At 51.9% G+C, this 7,028-nt stretch overlaps 1 long non-coding RNA gene across 1 annotated transcript; it reads right to left on the bottom strand.

Annotated features, from left to right (window-relative positions):
• Positions 1-749: 749 nt before the first annotated feature.
• LOC149122229 (uncharacterized) lies at positions 750-5,454 on the bottom strand. Its single transcript, XR_016220433.1, has 2 exons — positions 4,359-5,454; positions 750-3,470 (listed from the first exon to the last, which is right to left on the bottom strand). It is a non-coding gene; the product is annotated as an uncharacterized LOC149122229 (long non-coding RNA).
• Positions 5,455-7,028: the final 1,574 nt, after the last annotated feature.

Here is a 7,028-nt window from a genome sequence, read left to right as displayed (position 1 = left end):
GTTTCTAAATCTGTATATATGAAAAACATGTAATTTGTATACCTTAAATAAATTTTTTTAAAGAAAGAAAAAAAATGAAACATGAATATTTTCCGGGATACAGAAATGCTGGGTACGGAATACGCGAACCCTCTGACACATCTTGGATGAGACGTACTTCTCACCTGGCTTCCTGTTCACCTGTCAGGATAAAGGGCTTGATTTTGTCACTCCTTCCTTAAGGTCCCTCAGCCCCGAGGACAACGTTCACACTTACTTACAGTGAGTGTGTGTGCGTGCGCAGTAAACCCTAAGCCTGACATGGAGAACAATTCAAATTCATCCGCATCGTTGTTTCCATGCATGTCTCTTCGGCCACACTTTCTTAATGAATAGTAGCACACCAGCAGCTCAGCTAATAGGTTATTTTAATAGGGTGATGTAACAGTGCATGAACTGTTACCTCCCGGGAGGGTGACTGACAGATTCCAGGTCTCATTACTGTGCCCGTTAGTCTCGGCGCGTTCATTAGCGCCCACCCCAGCAGCTCTGCTCAGTGCCCTGGGTCTGGAACGAGAGACAGGAGGCCCACATGCCTGAGAAGTGCAGAGGCCAGACGCTCCGTGCGGGAGGCCTTTAGGACGAAGGACTCTCCCCAGAGGACGGCACGCACTCACCGAGCTTCTCAGGGGACTGTGGACAGCTCCTGGCCCCTCGGACTGCGTGGTGGAGGGGAGACATTGAGGGCACAGACGACTGCTGATTCCATGTTACCTGGGAGGAGGCACAACTTTATTCATTTTAAACTTTTGTTGGAGAGGCAACAGGACCGAGAGAGCAAGCTCACAGATACTGATTCATGTCCTAAATGCCCACATGGTGCCACCTGGGCCAAGGACCCAACGACTTGAGCCATCACCTGCTGCCTCCCAGGGCGCGCTCTAGCAGGAAGCTGGAGCGAGACCCTGCACTGTGGGACAAGGGCATCCTCACCAGCCTCCAGGTGTGGTGTCCACACCGTCTATTTGCTTTTCTGTCTAAAAGGCTCAGCTTTTAAAAATGTTGATTCTATTTTTAAAGATTGATTTAAAACTGATTTCAGCACTGAGCAATGAATTAAGATCTGCGCTGTGTGGGGCTGGCGCTGTGGCATAGCGGGTAAAGCCTCCGCCTGCAGCACTGGCATCCCACGTGGGTGCCGGTTCAAATCCTGGCTGCTCCACTTCCGATCCAGCTCTCTGCTGTGGCCTGGGAAAGCAGTGGAAGATGGTCCAAGTCCTTGGGCCCCTGCACCTATTGGGAGACCTGGAGGAAGCTCCAAGCTCCTGGCTTCGGATCAGCCCAGCTCTGGCCATGGGGGCCGTTTGGGGAGTGAACTAGAGAATGGAGGATCTCTTGGCCTCTCCCTCTCTCTGTAACTCTGCCTCTCGAATAACAAGGAATAAGAAGACTGAGGATGGACCCACTCAAAAAAAATTTTTTTTGACAGGCAGAGTTAGAGAGAAAGGTCTTCCTTCCATTGTTTCACCCCCCAAATGGCCGTCATGGCCGGCGCTGCACCGATCCAAAGCCAGGAGCCAGGTGCTTCCTCCTGGTCTCCCATGCAGGAGCAGGGCCCAAGCACTTGGGCCATCCTCCACTGCACTCCCTGGCCACAGCAGAGAGCTGGACTGGAAGAGGAGCAGCCGGGACTAAAACCCAGAGTGCCAGCACCACAGGCGGAGGATTAGCCTAGTGAGCCGTGGCACCAGCCTCAAATAAATATTTTTTTAAACAAGACCTGCAGTGTGAAAGCTGTATGAAAGAACCAAATAGCTTTTTCATCTTCATTTCCGTAAACTTTATTTACTGAATGCTCACCTCTGGCAGGCGCAGTAACACTGCTTGATGAAGCTCATTTAGCTTATGTTCATAATAATGGAAGCAGATGTCACTATCTCCATTTTTCACACAAACACAGCTAAGCTCAGAGAGGTAAAGACAACGGCTCCAATGCACACAGCCACTCGGGGGTGGAGCCGCCACACTGGCACACAGCAGGCAGGCCTGCAATAAGCCATGGCCGCATACGTTCATGAAGACGCCCATGATGGTTGAGAATGCGGGCCCAAGTCTGCTACCTCTGATGTCTGTGTGTAGTCACAGCTGCTCCTCGTTATGGCGTTTCCCTCCACCACACTCTCAAGTTTTGGCTTTTCATGATCTCAAAACAAACAAGCAAAATTCCAACACACACAAAAAGCCCACATTTTTAACTGAAAACGCAGATATTTTTTCATGCTCAGGAGGGGTGAAGATAAAAAGTACCCATGATGCTGAGCACACGTGTGGCTCACATCCAAGGATTTCTATGGATTCCTTAACACCCAAACACATGACTTTTTTTAAAAAAATATTTTTTGAAAGGCAGAGGAGTAACACGGAGACAGAAGGAGAGGGAGAGGGAGAGACAGAGAGAGACAGAGAGAGAGAGAGAGAGAGAGACAGAGAGAGAGAGGGAGAGAGAGAGGGAGAGAGAGAGGGAGAGAGAGATTGAGAGGGAGGTCTTTCATCTGCTGGTTCACTCCCCAAATGGCAGTGGCAGCAATGGCTGGAGTTGGGCCAATCCGAAGCCAGGAGCCAGGAGCTTCTTCTGGGTCTTCCATGCAGGTGCAGGGGCCCAAGGACTTGGGCCATCTTCCACTGCTTTCCCAGGCCACAGCAGGGAGCTGGACTGGAAGTGGAGCAGCTGGGACTCGAACCAGCGCCCATACGGGATGCCGGCACTGCAGGTGGCAGCTTTACCTGCCGTGCCATAGCGCTGGCCCCTCACCATGTTTTACGTGTGTCAGCGCAGAGCGCCAGTAGGCACCTCCTAAGGCTGCTGTGAGGATGAAGTTTGGTTATGCCATTCACCAACCCTGACAGGTGTGTGCTGTCATCATCTGCACTTGACAGTGGAGGGGACTGAAGCACAAAGAAGTAGGTGGCTTTGCCCAAGGACGCAGGGGCTCTTCTGCATCTCGGCTCTGAACCACTCATGGGCAGTCGTCGTCACAGCAAGGCTGGTGGCTCCTGAAACTCACAGTGACAGTAACAAGTAGCAAACGCTTGCGGGAGCAAGCCACACCCCCAAGCCCTGGCGTCATTGAGTGGGTGCTTGGAGCAGGCGTGTGTCCCCTGCTGAGATGTGTGCTGGTGTGGAGGTCTTCTCCCCGACTCCACATGCAGGCCGAACATTAGGGTCCCAGAATGTCTCGTATTCTCACGCCTCTAACTTTGCAAAGGTGGACCGTCTGAAGGAGTGAGTCAGGGCTTGCTTTTTAGTGGCACTGAATCAGAAAACATCCGAGAGGGTACCAGCAACCCAGCTGGCTAAGCCAACGCAGGGGCAGCAAGGAAATCAAGGAAGGACGTAGTCACCTTGGTAGGGGCGGGCGGCGGCATGGTCATTTCAGAGGGGACTGGAGGATCCACGGCAGGGCTTGCTTGCAGAGGAATCGACGGAGGATCTGGAATGTAGATTTGCAGGCTGGTTAAGGGCTGGCCACAAGGCAGGAGCAGGTTCCAGAGGGTTTCCAGCTGCCTCCTATTAACGTTTGTCCCTCATTTGCCAGCAAACAAGGAAATCGGACTCGCTACGTGGGTCTCCTAAATCAACTCAAACTCATCAGCCCTGGCACAGAAACAGGGTGACGCAAAGTGGGTCAGGGTTTGGGGGAGCAGAAAGTTCAGTGCCACAGCTCACAAGATTTTCTCTCCTCTTGGGACCAACACTATGCAGCATTTCTTAGGTGCCTGACCCTCGTCAGTATAATGAGGGGAAGCAGCCTGGTCCCCAAAACCTCTCCTGGGATCCTCTCTCCCCTCCCTCCTTGCCTGCCTGCCTGCTAGACGATACCAGGTGGCCTCACATTAAAGATGGAGGTGAACTGGGGCCCTGAACAACCAGGTGGGCAGGGCCCCTTGTCACCCTGCATCAGATGGGGACAAGAGCAAGAAAATAGCTTTTGTTGGGTTGGCCAGAGAGATTTAAAAAAAAAAAAAAACAAAAACAAAACAAGATTTATTTGAGAGGCAGAGTTACAGAGAGGAGAACAGAAAGAGAGAGAGGGGGAGAGAGGGGGGAGAGGGGAGAGAGGGGAGAGAGAAGGGGGGGAGAGGGGGGAGAGAGAGGGGAGAGAGAGGGGAGAGGGGGGGAGAGAAGGGGAGAGAGAGTCTTCCATCTGCTGTTTCACTCCCAAAATGGCCACCATGGCCAGAGCTGGGCCGATCCGAAGCCAGGGAGCCTCTTCCGGGTCTCCCACACGGGTGCAGGGGCCAAAGGACTTGGGCCATCCTCTACTGCTTTCCCAGAACAAAACCAACCAAACAAGAAATGCAGAAAAAAATGTACTTACCCACAGTAACTTGCCCTGGTGAAAACAGTGCTTGGAGCGAGCACACTGCTGCAAATGTGGTACTGACATAAAGACCACGGCTGGTGCTCCGTGATTGCTCAGCCGGTCGGCGTGAGAGTTACCTTCACGGGTGGCCCCAGCCGCAGAAGCTGGGCGGAGCTTGTTAAGAGCGTGATTGCTCCCACTAACCGCCCTGGCAGAGCCGAACGCGCCATCAGGCTGGTTCTGTCTCCATGCCTGCTGGAACCTGCTGACCAACCTGTGCTCTCACCCCAGCTGTCAGATGGGCCAGGACTCCTCAAAGACGCGCGTGGAGAGGTCTGGGTAACTGACCTGGGTTAAGCAGCTGAGTCCCTTAACAACCGGGCTAAATCTGTGCCCATCTTTCTTATTCGAAGATTCGAAAGTTAAATATCTGGCATGTGATACTTGACCAGTCAAGGTTAGCTTAATAGTATTTGTCATTGTTGAGTTTTTATTTGAAAGGCAGAGAGAGAGAGAGAGGGAGGGAGGGAGAGAGAGAGAGAGAGAGAGAGAGATGGATGGAGATTTCAGCCCCTGCAATAGCCAAAACCGAACCAAGCCAAAGCCAGGAGCCCAGAACTCAGTTTGGGTCTCCTACAAGACTGGCAGGGACCCGAGCTCTTGAGCCATCACCTAGTACCTCCCAGGCTGCACATTAGCAGGACGTTGGGCTGAGAGCGGAGACAGACCTTGACCACAGGCGCTCTGGTGCGATGTGCATGTCCCAACAGGTGTCTGAGCCACTGTACCAAACGCCACCCCCACCTTTGCCTTTTTTCATGTTTGAGTCATTCTCCTCTGTTGCCTGGATTCCACATTCATAAATCTGATCTCCTTTCTAGTGGTTCTCTCTCCTTCTCCTGGAGGGATACAGAGGCCATCAGTCATCAGACATCAAAGCCCATGTTGTTGTTGTTTTTGCAATCTTCTATTGTGCGTTTCTATGCTCTGAGATCTCAGTCGGAGAGTCTTAGGTGATGCTGGCATCCCATAGAAGAGCGCTGCTTCCTGTCCTGGCTGCTCCCTTTCTGATCCAGCTCCCTGCTAACGGGCCTGGGAAAGCAGCTGCAGCCATTTAGGGGAGTGAATCAGCTAATGGAAGATTCTCTGTATAGATCTCTCTCTGTCACTTTGTCTTTCAAATAATAATAATAGAATCTTATTTTGTTTTTTTCAAGATTTTTATTTATTTATTTATTTGAGAGGTAGAGTTACAGACAGTGAGAGGGAGAGACAGACGGAAAGGTCTTCCCTTCATTGATTCACTCCCCAGATGACCGCAACAGCTGGAATTGCACCAATCTGAAGCCAGGAGCCAGGTGCTCCTTCCTGGTCTCCCATGTGGGTGCAGGGGCCCAAGGACTCGGGTCATCTTCCACTGCTTTCCCAGGCCATAGAAGAGAGCTGGATTGGAAGAGGAGCAACCGGGACTAGAACCGGCGCCCATATGGGATGCCGGCGCTGCAGGTGGAGGATAAACCTACTGTGTCATGGCACTGGACCCTTGGTTCTATTTTTAGACTTACACAGAAAGAAAATGTCCAACTTCTAATTGGCCCAAGATATCGTCAGGGCAGCAGTGACCCGACAGTGAGGTCTGGGTCCCGGGGCCATCCTCTCCTGCTTTGTCTGGGTTCTGTCCCTCGTCTGAGCGAAGCCAGTCTTTGCTATGTCTAGAAGCATAGCTGTGTTGCACGGGAAGTCAAAGCCAGATTTCCTAGCATGGTTGCAGGGCGTAGGGACCTCCATTGTGAACCAAGATTTTAGATGAGGGGAGGAATTTAGAATGAATTTGTAGACAGACATTCTTAGCATGTGTTTGCATGTGTGTGTGTTGTAAACCACCTGGCAACAGAACTGATTGGTGCTGAGAAGGACATGTTTGCCCTTTGTCTCGCTAGGATGCCTCATCACGGCGGCAGCCAGAGCCCCCTGTAAGGGGAAGAGTGTATTATTGACCAGAGCTCACTCGCACCCTAGCTCTCCATTTCAGAAGCCACTGACCTGTCCCTAAGTCCCTGGGGCGGAGCCAGGACAGCGCCTGACGGTAACAGGGCAACATGGAGACAGAGCGCATCAGCATCGGAGCGGTGGTGGCACCTGTGACCGCCCACGCCTCTGTGTGTCGTCTTCACTGCCCAGGGAAGAAGGGAGAGATGCCTTCACCTCTTTATTTATTTTATTTTATTTTATTTTAATTTTTTTGACAGGCAGAGTGGACAGTGAGAGAGAGAGACAGAGAGAAAGGTCTTCCTTTGCCGTTGGTTCACCCTCCAATGGCCACTGTGGCCGGCGCACCGCGCTGATCCGAAGCCAGGAGCCAGGTGCTTCTCCTGGTCTCCCATGGGGTGCAGGGCCCAAGCACTTGGGCCATCCTCCACTGCACTCCCTGGCCACAGCAGAGTGCTGGCCTGGAAAAGGGGCAACCGGGACAGAATCCGGCACTCCAACTGGGACTAGAACCCCATGTGCCGGCGCCACAAGGCGGAGGATTAGCCTATTGAGCCGCAGCACCGGCCCTTCACCTCTTTATTTTTTAAAAATATTTCAAATAATACAGAAAAGTATAAAGAAGAGTTACAGGAGCACACATAGATTTCACAATTCTTAACATTTGGCCATGTCCACTTCATATGTGAATACTAT

This window comes from Oryctolagus cuniculus, chromosome 14 (assembly GCF_051225735.1).
Source record: "Oryctolagus cuniculus isolate XC-2025 breed Fujian yellow rabbit chromosome 14, ASM5122573v1, whole genome shotgun sequence".
In the NCBI taxonomy this organism is placed as follows: domain Eukaryota; kingdom Metazoa; phylum Chordata; class Mammalia; order Lagomorpha; family Leporidae; genus Oryctolagus; species Oryctolagus cuniculus.
Note: the sequence above shows the minus strand (reverse complement) of the source record. Positions and strands in the feature narration are given on the sequence as shown.